Here is a 17,060-nt window from a genome sequence, read left to right as displayed (position 1 = left end):
ATCATATGATAAGAAGGTCTGACCTCGAGGATTCCACGAAGAAGATCTTGTACTGAATAAAATATTGCTTTTACTAGGAGAAGATCAAAGTAAATGGGCGCCAAACAATAAGGACCCTTACATGGTAAAGAAAGCGTTCTCAGGAAGAGCTTTATTATTATCTAGAATGGATGGAGAAGATCTAGTTAGACCTGTGAATGCTGACTCTCTGTAAAGAAATACTATGCTTCCTGATCAATAAAATAAAGTTCGGCCATGAATTCTCTCTGTAAAGAACCTTTTTTTCATAAAGCGCATGATCTCATAGCATTCAAAATCTTTTACTTAAAAGAACTGTTTTTACACATGACTAGGGAGATGACTCCATCAATTCTCAAATTGGAGGGATCCAAACCAAATTTAAACCTGATAGGTATTGCACACCACACTAGGGGCAAAAGGTGCACATAGGGGTTTATAGTGAACCAAAGCCCAAAGGGGTATTATCATAGAACTTCTAAAACACCTTTTATGAGAGTTGCTTAAAACAAAATATGATTGAAAGTTTTAGTTTTCTTGAACAAAACCAAATTTTTTGAGTTTTCCTCTTAAAAAATAATTTCTCAAAAATGGAAAAGACAATTAAAACATCGGCAAAAGTATAATACAAAGCAACGTTCAATAGAGAAAGAAAGGGCCCCATAAGGGACTAGAGATCTCTTCACCAAGCATAAAAAGGATAGGAAATATAACGCATAGAGCATATTCCAGTTCAAGAGGATAAGTCGGGCAAACAAATGAAAACAGGAGCTCAAAGAAGTCTACAACGGAAAGGGGGGACCTATGTTTCCAAAAATAGGTAACAAAAACATGCATGCTATATTGTCATAACACTAACCTGGCAGGCAATGAGTGACGAAAGCCAAAATAGTTCCAAGTTTTTGGGAACCGCTAAGATACAAAATCTTAGGTCAACGGAGCTACGGAAAAGAATATGAATGTGAACCAGCATTGCTTCATTCCGCGAGGTAAGATGATTTCTTTTGAAATTCAAAATGGGCAGGTCACCCGGTATTGAGACCTTTTTTTTTTGAAAAAAGCGTGGAGTTTTTCTATAATAAAAAAAAACTTAAGATATTAAGATGATTTTTATTTTTTTAAAAAAAAACAAGGAGTTTTTCTTAAAAACTTAAGATGGGTCGGTCACCCAATGTTGAGACCATTTAAAAAAAAACATGGAGTATTTCTAAAAATCTTAACAAGGGTAGGTCACCCGATATTGAGGCCATTGTTTAGAAAAAGTGGAATTTTTCTAAAAAAATTTAAAATAGGAAGGTCATCCGATATGGAGACCATTTCCTAGAAAAAAAACATGGAGTTTTTCTTAAAAAAAATTTAAGATGGGCAGGTCACCCGATATTGAGACCATTTCTTAGAAAAGCATGGAGTTTTCTAGGAATTTTAAGATGGGCAGGTCACCCGTTATTGAGACCATTTCTTAGAAAACCGTGGAGTTTTCTAAGAATTTTAAGATGGGTCGGTCACTTGATATTGAGACCATTTCTTGGAAAAGCGTGGAGTTTTCTAAAAATTTTAAGATAGGCCGATCCCCGATATTGAGACCATTTCTTAGAAAAACATGGAGTTTTCTAATAATTTTAAGATGGGCAGGTCACCCGATATTGAGACCATTTTTTTAGAAAAAGCATGGAGTTTTTCTATAAAAAAATTCCTAAGATGGGCAGGTCACCCGATATTGAGACCATTTCTTAGAAAAGAGTGGAGTTTTCTAAGAATTTTAAGATTGGTAGGTCACCCGTTATTGAGACCATTTCTTAGAAAAGCGTGGAGTTTTCTAAGAATTTTAAGATGGGTCGGTCACTTGATATTGAGATCATTTCTTGGAAAAGCATGGAGTTTTCTAAATATTTTAAGATGAGCGGCCACCCGATATTGAGATCGTTTCTTAGAAAAGCGTGGAGTTTTCTAAGAATTTTAAGATGGGCAAGTCACCCGATATTGAGATCATTTTTTTTAGAAAAAGCGTGGAGTTTTTCTAAAAAAAATCTTAAGATGGGCAAATCACCCGATATTGAGACCATTCCTTAGAAAAGCGTGGAGTTTTCTAAGAATTTTAAGATGGGCAGGTCACCCGATATTGAGACCATTTCTTAGAAATTCGTTGTTTAGGAAAAGCACAGAGTTTTAGCATGATCAGGTAATTTATCTTTACAACAGTTACTACGCTAAGCACTTGACAAGTCTCGGCTTCGTAAGCATTGTAAAGAGGGGGCAGCTGTTGTTACTCATTTTTGGACCCCACGTGCTGAAGATGGTGTATACCCCTTTTAAACCAAGTGCAGGAGTGTAGCTCATGTTTGCCGGAAAATTAACAAAAGCGGAGGAGAAAGAAATATTTTTTCAAACCCTGTTTGAGCTGTTTTCTACTCTTTTTTATCCTCCCCCTTTGCTGCCAAAAGCGTCAGGTTTCTTAGGCTGATAAGGAGTCTTCATATAAATCCCTCAGAATTTGCATTTTAAAAAAATTGATTCTGCTGCTGTCGCAATTTTTTTGTTCCAACTTAGACTGTGATTCTGACTTGGTTTCGTACGACATCTGACCATTCTAGCTATATTTTGTCACTCATGACATGTTGAAAAATTGACCTACACTTTTATTGGGTCCTAGGGGTCACTGTTCTTAGGACAGACTCTCAGTCAGATTTGGATGCTCGACATTGTCAAATCAAGAAAACCTTTTTGACCAACCAGATTCCTGCCAGATTCTGTTATCTAAAACGATTTTATCTCACTTCGAATCATTCATCAAAGTTGTAGTCCGAGACACGGAGATGAATTTGGGCTTTTGAATTGTTTGATTTCAATATCAGAAGCTCAAGATATTCATGTTTGAAATATAGCGTTAAAGTATAGAATCCTGTCGCGAGAAGGTTTCCAGTCGAGTTTGGTTGCAATTCTGTTCTTCAAAATGATTTTATCTAACCTTGGATCCTTCATGAAAGTTATAGACCTGTACGCGTAGATGAATTTGGATTTTTGAATCGTCTAATTTCGATACCCGAAGCTCAAGATATTCCTGTTTGAATATCTAGAATGAAAGTAGAGAATCCTGCCACTAGAAGGATCCTGACCTGAGTTTGCCGATCTTGATTCGAGGGACCTGATTTAATATTTCAAGGATTTACCTGGTTAATTAAAGGCTAATTTTAAACTTTTGAAAGTTAATTGAGAACAGAGACTGAATCAGAAAACATCAAAATTAGTTGGCTTTGCAGGAATAAAGAGAGAACATGTGGTCTTAACATGGAGCATCAAGGCTAATATTAAGGAAGCAATATGTCAAAGAGATAATTACTGAATCATATATGTTAAGAAAATAATTAATGCAATATAAAAAACCATAGATATGGGAATTGTTGGTGCTAGTTGTAGAAGATAATCTCGGCAGTAATTACTGAAATATTTCCTTGAATAGCATGTGTAGGAGGTTTTTATTTAAGTGAACCTCCAGCCATATACAAGTGGGGTTCTTTTCTTGGATCCTTGGATCACGATGAAAGCTTTGAGTGAGAGGAAAAAGGAAAGAAAGAAAAAAGGAAAAAAGGAGAAGAAAGGGGGAATTATGAAGCAAATAAAGAAGAGTTTCTGCTGCTAAAAGAGGGGGATTCGTTTTGTCAAAAGAGGACCGGCAGAAACGAGAGAGAGGGGAGCTTTACTGTTAAAGGGGCGGATTTTAGAGCAGAAAAGGGAGAGGGAAAACACAAAGAAAAACCTAAACCTATCATCTCTAGCAAAGAAGTCGTAGCCCTCCCCCCCTCTCATCTTTTTAAAAACGAAGCAGCCACCCCCCTGATTTTAAAAAGAAAAGAGAGGTCTCTCTCTGGCCGCACAATGTCCCCTCTCCCTCTCATCAACACAGACCTTTTGCCCTTGCTGGTCTCCGCTCACTCTGCTCTCTTGAGAACACGGCGTCCCTGAGCCGCATCCGTAATGCTGCAAGAATGCTTCTCACCCTAGATGAGAAGAACCAACGCCGAATTTTTGAAGGTGAAGCCCTTCTCCGCAGGATGAACAGGTTTGACTCCCAGAAACACATGGATTTTTCTCTCACAAGTCCACTTGGAGGTGGCGGTCCTGGAAGAGTGAAGAGAAAGAATCAAAAGGTTGTTGCCTAGTGGATGCTTGAGGCGAGAAGGCAGAAGCTTTGTCCATCGGCTTGCACATCATCTTTTACATTTAAAACAGGCCATATCAACAGGTATGAGCCTCAATTTTTTTTTCTTTGTCGTATGTATATTTGGGGTTTGTTGTTCGTTCTTTTCAAGAACTTGTTTCTGTTTTCTTTAAAACGAGGTAGCTGCCATTTATTTCTTTAGTCTTACTCTTTGTCAAAGAACCATCTCAACCCAATAGCTTAAGCTGTTAGGTGAGGTCCCAGGATATGATTTATATTATTCTCTAACACACCCCCTCAAGTGAAAGCCCTTTGGGCTTGAAACTTGCACAGGCCCACATTACCTTGTGCTTAATTTTTATCAAATAAATGGGGATGGTGAGATTCGAACTCGTGACCGCTTGGTCATCAAGGCTCTTATACCATGTCAAAGAACCATCTCAACCCAATAGCTTAAGCTGTTAGGTGAGGTCCCAGGATATGAGGCTCTGATACCATATCAAAGAACCATCTCAACCCAATAGCTTAACCTGTTAGGTGAGGTCCCAGGATATGATTTATATTATTCTCTAACACTCTTTAACATACGGGGAATAGAGGCATGCTGCCCAGGTTCTTCTCTTTTCGCATGAAATTAGTATATATGGCTGCACTGCATCAGGTTTTTTTTTTAGCTCAAACTTTGGTGTCAGAACCTTGGCTCCCCTTTGCGTATACAGATGTATTCCATTTTCCAGTTATAGGATTTTGAGTTAGGTGGGTTTTGAACGGTTTTTTATGAGTTGTTTTAAGTTTTTTTTTGTAAATCTTACAATATACATGATGGCTTGCTACTTTTTATCGTAATGTTTGCATTTAATTGCGATGCTTGTGATTTGGACCGAATACAAAAAATGTTTTTTTTTGCGTGTTGCATACGACCAATACTCTAAGATGTTTTGAACATTTTATATATATATATATATAAACAAATATTTGAAATTTCGAAAATGTGTTTTCGCATAGATTTCTTAAACACAACAAAAATTATTTTCTTGCATTTCTGGATTTTCCAACATGTTTGTAAAACTCCAAAGGGTATTGACCAATATTCCAAAAAAATAAAAAAAATCTTATTTTTGGGGAAATTCATCTATTATTCACCGTTAATATTTGGATAAAGAAATCCAAAGGGATGAATATCCAAAATAATTTTCTAGGAATAATAAGTCATCACACATCCTTGAAAGAAGCCTTGATTATAATTGAGGACATTTCAATTTTGGACTCCACGGTTTACGAGTTGTGAGAGCATTAAACAATAAGGCAAAAATAAGCTTTTAAAGCGCCCTGAATTTTCTTAGATTTCTAAATTTTTGTCCCTCCTCCTTGCGATTTACGAGTCGCAAACTCTTGAAATACTAAGGGAAAAATGAGATTTTAAAGCACATGGAATCTCCTTGGATTTCTGTCTTAATAAATTTAGTCGGAATCAAACACAGATTTCAAGAGATCTGCATTGGTTCTCCTTGGTACTTTGTAGACATATCTAAGGGTGTGATCCACAATGACCAAAGGTTCTTTCTTTTTAGACTTTCAGTCCAAGTTTGTTCATCATAGTAAAACATATCCTAGAAAAACTGATGGAATTAGAAAACACCAACACCATAGCAATTATAAGGCAAACCAAACACCGAGCAGCTTGCCTTAGGTAGGGCGTACAAGGGGTGCTAATACCTTCCCTTTACGCAACAGTCCCTTGCCTTAGAACCTCTGAAAAACCAGTTAGGTTTCCTAGTGACCATAATACTAGGTGGTGACTCCTTTATCCACAAAAACAAAAAAAAATCGAAATCAATAGAGGGTCGCCGCGATGTCGCGCTCAGCTGCAAGGGTGTGACAAATTTCATGAATTTTTTTAATAATTTAATAAGAAAACTTTTCACATTAAAATTATTATCAATATCCTAAACTATTTTAGGATTAATTAAATAAAATGTTTTGGCTTAAAAAAATCTCATTATTATATAAAAACCATTTTTCTAAATATTATTTAATTAAACCATTTAGTTAAATCCTAATCCTATGAGGATATGACAAAATTAAAAAAAAAAACATTCTAATAAAATACAGTTATTAAGTGTAAAAATCAACACTTGTTAGAGATTATTTATGCTTCATTGATAGAAGCTCATATATTGTTCTCTTCTTGAGAAAAAGAACTTGTTTTTGTAGTATACTTAATTAATTAAGTACTATCTAGTTCCATTGACTTCCCAACATCTTTACATGCTCTCACTAATATAATGTGTACCCTAACAGTCCTAGACTTACCATCTTATATTTTTAGTTATTTAATAATTGTATAATTCCATAAATAATGTGCAATAAGTTGACTCCAAAAGCATTGTGATGTGTTTCCTCTAGTATGTAAATCATCAAAAGGGATACTAAAGTTATCATCCTCTAACTCGACAAATATTTATCATAATGAATGTTGTTTTTCAAATGTATTTTTACTCTATGCCTAAGCTTTATGAGAAATATTATAGAAATTTTAGATTCTAAATTATTATTTTTTAGACATAAATTTGGACTCCAATAGTGGACTAGAAAATCAAGAGAAAGTTGAATAGTGTTTGAGTGGTATAATTTTGGATCAAAGTGTTGATGACTACCTAAAAACTAAAGATGTGACCCTAACAAATGCTTCGTTCGAGTTAGAATCCCTAATAAATCATATACCAAACCAAATGAATATTGCGGACGTTCATGACATAGTGTTCCAGGTTAGTTAGAAAATTACCACGTGTCACACTAAAGGTATTCTTAAACCCATATATGAACCTAAACTTTCCAGTAAAGTTAAATATTCATTATGTATCAAACCATCATTTGTTATAATTAAATATATTATATTTAAATTAATTATCTATTATATTTATTCTTAATAGTGTGTAGAAAACCTTAGTTGATCCTAAGTGGAAAGCAGCTATGAACAAAGATATAAAATCCTTGCAAAAAAAGGGAATGTGGATGTTATAATTCATTTCTGGCTTATTCCTAAAAGGCACTTCTTTTTCTTCCAAAAAAAAATAAAAATTGACAACATGGAGAAAGCAAGTCGAGGAGGATCTCAAACATATGGCAAAATCAAGCTACAATTTTGAAGTCAATTACAGATGAAATTGAATGAAATCAAAAGTCGAAGGACCAAATTGAACTTTGGCACAAATCCCTAATTCAAGGCAAAACGGCGTTGTATCGTAATCAAAAAAATAATAATATAAAAAGGGAACCATACGATGCGTCGTCTGGTTATTGTTTATTGTCTTCTTCTTTTTCTCTGAAATGACAGTTCAAGAGGCTACTTTGTAGGTGTATTTAATGCTTCATTTGTCCACCAAATTCGACCAAATTTGCACGCAAATGATCCCCTAATATTTCTCTACAACCAGATATGGTCCATTTAGGATGATTGACAACACATCGGTCATGGCGCCGGCCTAAAATTGCCAACTCAAGCAACCTTTAACTGCCAAATTTGACAGTTCATGGTGCCTACTTTGAGCCAACGGTTGAGATCCTTCCCAGCTGAATCAAGGGCTGAAACTTTACCTCAATGAAACCAAGATTACCCTCTTCCACCCTCTATAAATAGGGGTGGATTTCATGGCCTAAGCTTGAAGAAAATTGGGTGCAAAAATTGATAAAAATTAGCTCCCCACTAGTTCTTCTGCAGCAAGTTCTCTCTCCTCTTTCTCTCTCTGTTGTGGCCTTTGGCCACCACCACAGTCACCACTGCCTTGACCACCATCATCTCCACCAACCCAGCTCCTCATCAGGAGCAGCCATTGTCGGTCTCTCTTTCTCTCTCAGACATATTTTCTTCTTCTTCTTTCTACCTCTGCCACCAACCGCCAACTCCTTCATCACCCTGCCACCAACCTTACGTCATCCTCCCATACCAACCAACCACAACCACCAAGTTAGGTTGCTCCCCTTTCCTTCTTCCCCCTGTTCTTCTTCCCCTCTTTTGTTGCATCTGCATGTAGAATCCATTTTGTATGCATAAGGGAAGGGGGGAAACAATTAACCCCCCCTTTTAGGCAGGTCAAGTTCTGGCCCGGCCCAAATGTTTGGGCTAGGTTCGGCCCAGAGAAAAAAAATGATATGTTGGGCCGAGATCAGCCCAACCCAACCCTTTCTTGGGCTGATCTTGGCCCACTTAGCTGGGCCGACCCAGCCCATATTTTATAATAATATAATATTATATATTAAAAAAACCCTTTCAAAAATTTATGATTTTCTTGCATGTTTTTCTACCAATTTTGTTTAATATTGGGTTGTATTTTTACACTGTAAGATACAAATCCGGTATTAAAATATTTGGCTCTCTTCAAAATATTTCTAAAAACAATTTAAAAAATATTCAAAAAAAAATCTCAAAACTTTTAAATTAATTTCCCTTTTCAAAAGACAAAAAGGAAACAAAAAAATATTTTGTTTTCATGCATACGGTATTTTTACACTGTAAGATACAAATCCGGTATTAAAATATTTGGCTCTCTTCAAAATATTTCTAAAAACAATTTAAAAAATATTCAAAAAAAAATCTCAAAACTTTTAAATTAATTTCCCTTTTCAAAAGACAAAAAGGAAACAAAAAAATATTTTGTTTTCATGCATACAGCCAAATCCTAAAATGTTTTCAAGCATATTTTCATGAAAAAAAAAACAAAAAATTACATCTCTCTCATGTTTTAAAATGCAAAATGGATATCGTAACTGGTTTATGATTATCCATTAGGATTTGGCCAAAAAGTCAAAAACCCTTTTACCAATCTTTTTTTAGATCTAGAGGTAGACTTCAATACTTGTGAGGTGTAAAAATATAGTACACCTTCACGTATTAAAAATACAAGGTGTCAAAAAAATACGATGCTAAAACTCAAACTTTAGAACAGTTAGGATTTAACCCGATAAGGTAGAAATTCTCTCACGGAGGGAGATCTGCCTTGAACCACAGACAAGACCAACAAATAGAAACCCGACCTAGAAAAAAACAATCAAACAACAATGTAGCTTACCTTAGGTAGGATGCACTGGGGATGATACGTCTTCCCCTTGCACAACTAGTCCCTTACTCAGACTCTCGCAGACCATAGGTTCCTAGTAACTATAATACTAGGTGGCGACTCTTGAACCTTAATCATAATTTTATGATTAAACCCAAACTCATTTCCTTTCCTAATAACACAGACCCCCTCAAGAGGCACGATAAAGCCCTGCGTCGCCCCCGATGATAGGGCACCCCGCGACAAGATGGCGACTCCATTAGGGAACACCTTGTTTTGTCAGACCTCCTCAAGAGGCACGATAAAGCCCTACGTCGCCCCCGATGTTGGGGCACCCCGCGACAAGATGGCGACTCCACTAGGGAACACCTTGTTTGGTCAGACTAAGCTTTGGTTGTTGATTGTTTGCCTATTTAGTTTGGTCTATTTAATTTTAGCTCACATTTTCACTGCTTTAGCTTTTTTATTTCTTATTCATGCATAAGTACATCAGGTATTGGCTAATGCCCTCATGCATTTTGATTTCGCGAGTAGACCCAATTCTAATTTAGGCAAGAAATAGCGGTCTACCTCATGATTTTCAGTTGGGGTTCAGATTTGTGAAATAGCCAACTATAAACCGTGTTTACTCGGTAATGGCGGTTACACTGTGCCCCAACCATTCCTTGTAAACCCTTATACTGCCTACATGCAAGGTGGTCATTAGGAAGTTCATAGACCTTTCGAGACTAGGTAGAAAGCCTACCCATCATGTAATGGCCTAGAACCTTCCTTTAGAGTATGGACTCCTTAAATATTCATGTTGCATGGGTTTTCACCATACATACACAATATGCATGTACATACTTTTGCATTCATACACTTACATCCATTTATTGTAAATAATAAACATACATGCATCAGGTTGAATATAGGTCCCAAAAGAGTCTACAACACCCGACTCCAAGCGAGAAACATGAAAGATGAAGAGCGTGCTCACTGTGATGCTCATTTTCAAGAAGAGTTGGAGTCTCTGAAGGTAAGCGTGGCTCGCCTCACTAGCTTATTAGAGCATACACTTAGAAATGCCTCTAGTGAAGGTCTTTACAACCGACCGATCACCTTTGTTTAGACCGCGATAACAGCTCAGCCTGAAGAAAGAATGGGTGAACATGGTTAGGAGCCCCTACACAATCCAACATCTGTGTAGTCACTAGCACTAGCCTCTAATGCATTTGCCAATAAATCCCACAAAACCAAGTCATCTGATGACATTGATAAGATGGTGGCGTTGGAAGCCAGAATCAGGGCCATTGAAAGGGTAGACTTATACAAAGTACGGGCAGCAGAAATGTATTTAGTCTCAAATATGGTTGTCCCAAAGAAGTTTCGTGTTCCTGAATTCATCAAATATATTGGAACACAATGCCCCATAACTCATCTCAAATCCTACTACAATAAAATGGTAGAAGTAGTGCATGATGAAAAACTACTAATGCATTTTTTTCCAAGATAGCTTAAGTGGGGCAACATTGAGGTAGTACATGAGATTGGACAACAAAATAATCTGGAGATGGAAAGACCTGGTGGATGCTTTTGTCAAGCAATACAAGTATAACATGGGCATCGCTCCTAATAAAACTAGTTTGTCCAATCTAGAAAATAGAGACAAAGAAAGCATAAGGGAATATGCCCAAAGATGAAGAGATCTAGCTGCACAGGTGCATCCAAGAGATGGTCACTTTATTTGTCAGCACACTCAAGACGTTGTACTGTAAGCACGTGATGGGTAGCTCGGCACAACAGTTCACTAATATTATGGCAGTAGTTGAGCGTATCGAGCAAGGAATCAGGACTAGTAGAATTTATGTGCCCATCAAGAGAAGAGGCTTTGAAGGAAAAAGGAAAGAGGTTGACCATGTTGAGGGTGGTTATAAAGGTAAGAAAAACTCATTCCAAAAATACCACACTCCATCCCAAATTGCAAACATCAATCTCAGGAAATCTTGGGCCTCAAATCAAACACCAAAAAGTCCAGGAACAGTTACCCCTATTACCGCGGCTTTTAAATAAAATGTACCAAAAGCTATTGAGCATTGGGCATGTAGCTCCAGAACCACTCGCGCCTCTGCAGCAACCTTATCCCAATTGGTATAAGCCAAATCTCACATATGAGTACCATACTGGCGCTGCGAGACATAGCATTCATACCTGCAGTGCTTTCAAGAAGAAGCTTATGCAACTAATTAAAACTGGGTGGGTAATGTTCAAAGAAACTCTAAAGGTGAGTGTGAACCCCCTACCCAATCATGCTTCAAGCAATGGATTAGTAAACGCACTAGAGGAGGAATGCCTAGGAAATTTGAAAGCACTGATGATCAGAGTAGGGTGCGAAGAAGACAACATGAATTTTTTAGGGACTTGAATTTAAAGGGGTGTCTGTGGTTTTCTATCCTTACCATTGAGGAAATGCTTGCAAAAACTTTTGTAAGGAGGCTAGCCAAAAGGGAAGTGTATTAGAATGGGAGGATGGAGCCTGCCCTATTATTGTCTTTTGCTTGATCATGATTGTTTCAACCTGTTTTAGTCTTATTGGCAATTTGACTCGTAATGCACAAGACTTTCCCTATCAAATGAGTCTTTCTTGTTAGTAATATCATGTGTTTTCCCGTGTTCATGATGTGACTTCAATTTTGTTGTCGTTTCATACAAATAACACACCTACACGAGCACACCCTCTACTCACAAAACCATCGCACTAAGAATTATTTGGTATGTTCCTCTTTTTCCCAAAAACTATGCATGATCCAATGTTTTCACAAGAATTTTTGGGAAATCAAGGTTTTAGTACAAAAAAAAATCAAATTGGTGTTGTTCCAACAAACAAGTTCTGAAAATTCAAGTGATCTCCTAGAAAAGTGACCATACACCTACAAAATATAAAACCTGAAAACAACCCAAACACCTTGAGATGACTTCAAAAGATGAGTTTTTTTTTTTTTTTGATCAAATGTAAGAAGTATATAGATCAAAAAGAGCAAGACAAGCTTGCGTTACAAGCTGGAAACCAGCAGTACAAGAGACGTACATAATCAGTCAAAGGGAACAGGCTCCCTTGAACAAACCATAGCAAGACAAGCTTGCAGAACAGAAACCTAAAACAACGGGAACAGGCTCCCATGGACTAGCAACAGAAGCCATATGGCATTAAGTGAACAATAAAATAAAGGGAATAGGATCCCATATACAAATAGCATGAACATCCCTCATGCAGGGGCAATAACCAAACATCCAAAAAGCCAATAGAGGCATACAAAACCCCAGCGAGAAAAGCCAGGAACAGAACATCCTGCATAAAGCAGCAACAGCACCAAAGTGGTGGACCAACCTCCACCCACTGAGGAGAGCATCAAACCAAGCCCTTGCCAGCAATAGCGGGAAGAAGCTATCAAAGCAGAGCCCCGACAAGGGACCAGGGACCACGCATCAGCCAGCATCGCACGCATAAAGCAGGGAATTACCCTCCTGCAATATGAGGATAGCAAACGAACGGCAGTTGCAACCTGCACACCCAACAAAGGGGAACATGCAGGGAAAGATGGGCTTATGGCAATAAGCCAGAAGAAACAAGCCAGAGAAGAAAGCCCAACTCTAGCAAACCAGAATTCTAGACAGCTTCTGAAAGCACACAAAGCTGCTTAGAGCAGCGTACCAAACTGCATTTAGCAGCAACCAAGAGGCCAATCACCAGCAGACCATCCCTACACCAAAGCAAGGATGTAGCCCAATATGAGGGGAGAGAGCCTCACCCAAACTGTTGGGATCCATAGCCACCATCAAGATAGGCCAGTCGAATCAGACCTGCAGAAGAACCAAAATGGAACGAGAGGCAGAATTTGTGAACAAGGGGAGAGAACCTCACCCAAACACACCCCAAACAATGCCTCGTAGCAGGCAAAGAGATCCTTTGCATCAAATCAGTAGCATCCAGCAACCCTAAGGAAGGAACACTACTGAACAACATCTACTGGAAACGCAGGGAATCCAGAACAAGGAAGTAACCTCCATCAAACCAAAATGCCAAAGCTAAAAAGCAACAACAACGCCCTCTAGAGGGTTCAATGTCATGTTCAGCAGTCAACCAACCACTCAAAGAACACGACCAACAGAACACAGGAAAAGCAGCTGAGCAGAGGCAAAGTGAGCAGTCCCAAAGGCAAGCTGCAACAAGTAGCAACGCATACTATGTACTAGCTGACCAGATAGCTATCAACTAGCAGTCTACACAGAGATATCAAGCAAGCAGAGTCCACCAACTACAATCAGTCGGAACAAGAGAATGAGGGAACCACCCAACATCCCAATACAAGGTTCACACCACTGAAAGACTGTAGACTAATTAAGCATGTCCTTGGCTCTGGTAGATAGGCATCATTAACAGCAAAAGCATGGGACAGAAAGCACCAACAGCAAACAGAGAGACAGAGCAGCGAACCAGCAAAAGCATGGGAAACAAGACAATTCATGAGGGAACAACCCCATGATGATGCAAAGGGAGATGGAACCCCCTAAAGAGTCAGCTAGGTATAAATTAGGAAGTGGGAGAGGCAGGAATTGGTCCCCCACTTCCAGATCTAAGAAAAGCATAACGTTGAACAGTACCTGAACAATGGGGACACCCATTAAATTGGCCATCTCCAAGGCAGTGGACGGGACAGATCAACCCCAGCAAGCATGGAGAGCCATCTAACTCGTCGGGGAGAGGAGCCACAGATGAACCAGCAAAATCCCCAGCATCAGAAGCTTCAAGCCAAAAACCCGTTAGGGTTTTGGACAGGATCCATCGCACGCTCACTGGTTGCTGGAACAGTGGCGCCGAGGTTGGACTGGCCATGGGAGGCGTGAAGAAGTGATCTCACGGAGCTCAGCAGCAGAATCGGGAGGAGAAACTTCAAGGGAAGGAGAGCATCTCTCTCTAAATTCTCTCTCTAGCTGCTTGACTACTGAGAGCTCTTTCTTCCAAAAGATGAGTTTTAGTTGGATGAATAATGAGAAACCATTTTGAGAGATGAGTTTTAGTTTGATAAATAATGAGAAACCATTTTTCATATTTGTATGGGAGCGGCTTACTGATTTTGAATGCATGCGTTTAAAATGAGGAAATGTCATCTTTGATAATCCTTTCACAATACTAAAAAAATCCCTTGCAATCCCCTTTTGAGCCTAGTAAATTCTTCTTGAAAATTAACCTTAGCTAAGATCACACCCTATACTGGGGGGCAAGTGTGAGAAATACATAAAAAAATTTCTCAATGATTAAAAGAGCAAAAAAAAAAGCTAGGGGCATGAAAGAAAATCCTCAATGGTTATAGATGCCCAAACAAAGCTGGGGGCATAAAAAAAACCAAAGGGTCCAAAAGGTATGAGCATACCACAAAAATAACTAATATGACGAAGCTCAAAACTAAATGAAGAAAACAAAGAGAAGAGACCCAAGCCCGACACAAGGGGGCACGATGGACCGTTTTGCAAATCAAATCCAAGGTCTAAAAAATCCATGAATAAAAAAAAAGGTCAAAAAATTAGCAGTAGTGATCCTTAGTCTTAAAATCTCTTAAACACCTTTTGAGCCTATAAATATTTTTTTTCTTCATAACCAAGAGCTCAAGCCTACGTTATGTGCCTAATTAAACCCTTTCTAATAAAAGACATGCAATCTAGATCGGTAAGCAATGCTTTCTCATGCGAAACAAGCTTTATTATTCATACAAATGAAATAAATGCTTTGAAGAATGGTTATTTGAAACGCTCAAATTGAAGTTTGAACCTCTTTGACCAATAAAATATCACTTCACATTTTCTCCAAAAGCAAAATATAAAGTTTTCAGCACTTATACAAACCTATCCATGAGAATTGCTTGAATTTTTCAAAACAAGTTTGTTTTAAATAAACATCAAAATGATTTTTGTTTGGAATAGATTTGAAATTCCAAAAGTTTTTTATAAAAACAACTCCTAATATTATGTCCTTCCTAGAGGTCAAGATCACAAGATGTGACTCAAGTAAGCAAGAGCGAAAAGTCATCAAAGTTTACTATCAGAGACTCAAACTTTTAAGAAAAATAAAACTCCATGAAGAAAAAGGGACCTATATTTCTCAAGTATACATGTATTTTGGTCACGATGCATTGTTTTCATCATTGATAGATTGGTGTCTCACCATCACCTCTCGGGTAGTGCATTTTACAGCCCTACCTATTTTCTTTTAAGTACGCCTTCAAGCCCTCAATCATCTCATGTAGTGCACTTTCAAGCCCTATCCCCCTTGAGATTGCCTTCGAGCCATCATCTCTTCGGTAGTATGTTTTCTAACCCTACCTCCTTTCGAGTATGCATTTAAACCAACATTTCCCAGGTGTTGCATTTCCTAACCCTACCTCCTTTCATGTGCGCTTTATAGCCCTACCTTTTTCCCTCTGAGTGCGCCTCTAAGCTCTCGACCCTTTTAGATAGCATGTTTTACAGCCTTACCTCTTTCCTTTCAAGTGCGCCTTTAAGCCTTCGACCATCTTAGATAGTGTATTTTACAGCCGTACCGCTTCCCCTTCAAGTGCACCTTCGAGCCCTCGATCATCTCAGGTAATGCGATTTCTAGCCCTGTCCCCTTTAAGATTGTCTTCAAGCCATTATCTCTTCGGTAGTGTATTTTCTAATCTTACCTCCTTTAGAGTGTGCCTTCGAGCATCATCTCTCAGAGAGTGCGTTTCCTAACCCTACCTCCTTTCGTGTGCGCTTTATAGCCCTACTTCTCAAATAGTGCGCTTTATAACCCTACTTCCTTTCGAATGTGTGTTTGAGCTATTATGTCCCAGGTGATGCATTTCCTAACCCTACCTCTTTTCATATATGCTTTATAGCCTTCACTTCTCAAATAATGCGCTTTCTAACCCTATCTTCCTTTTTAGTGCACTTTTGAGCCCTCATCTTTCACGTAGTGCATTTTCTAACCCTACCTCCTTTTGAGTGCGCCTTTGAGACCTCATCTCCCACGTAGTGCACTTTTTAGCCCTATCTCTATCTATATATCTCATCTCTTCTTAAGACTGCCTTTGAACCCTCACCTCTCCAATAGTGCACCTTTAGGTTCTATCATTTATCCTTTCAAGTGATCCTTTGAACTCTCATCTCCTAGATAGTGCACCTTCGAGCCCTATCTTGTCATCTCTTCAAGGCGTCTCTGGCAAAATCCTATCGTCAGGCAAATCATATTTTTCACCACTTTGAAAAATCATTCGTATTTCTCAGCACTTTGAAAAATCATTTGCATTTCTCACCAATTTGAAAACTCTTTTCACCTAGGCAGGTCACTCATTACAATGAGACCACCTTTAAAACTCTTTTTTATTTTTCTCTGGGGAGGTCCCTCATGACAATTCGACCATTTCAAAACTCTTTGAATCTCATCTTTCAGTTCTTCCTTTGAGCAAGCTTTATAATTCTTACTTTAAATACTTTCAGAAAGATTCATCATTTCTTGATATGGTGAGTCTGTTATCTCTCTCTTTTTTTTCTTTACAAAGCTTACAAGACTTTTTATCGTAAGCATTATAAAAAGGGGGGGCAACTGTCATAACCCATTTCTGGGTTATTCCCCAAATTCACTTCTTTTTCTTCCAAGCAAAAATCAAAAATAAAATAAAGACTGGCGAAGCGGACAAAGCAGGCCGAGGAGGATCTCAAACATATGGCAAAATCAAGTTGCAATTTTAGAAGAAATTTAAAGCTTAATTGTACCCCATTATGCCCAAAAATAGAGAAACAATGCAAATTCAAGGTCAAATTAAATGATT

This window comes from Populus trichocarpa, chromosome 7, assembly GCF_000002775.5.
Source record: "Populus trichocarpa isolate Nisqually-1 chromosome 7, P.trichocarpa_v4.1, whole genome shotgun sequence".
Classification (NCBI taxonomy): Eukaryota; Viridiplantae; Streptophyta; class Magnoliopsida; order Malpighiales; family Salicaceae; genus Populus; species Populus trichocarpa.
Note: the sequence above shows the minus strand (reverse complement) of the source record.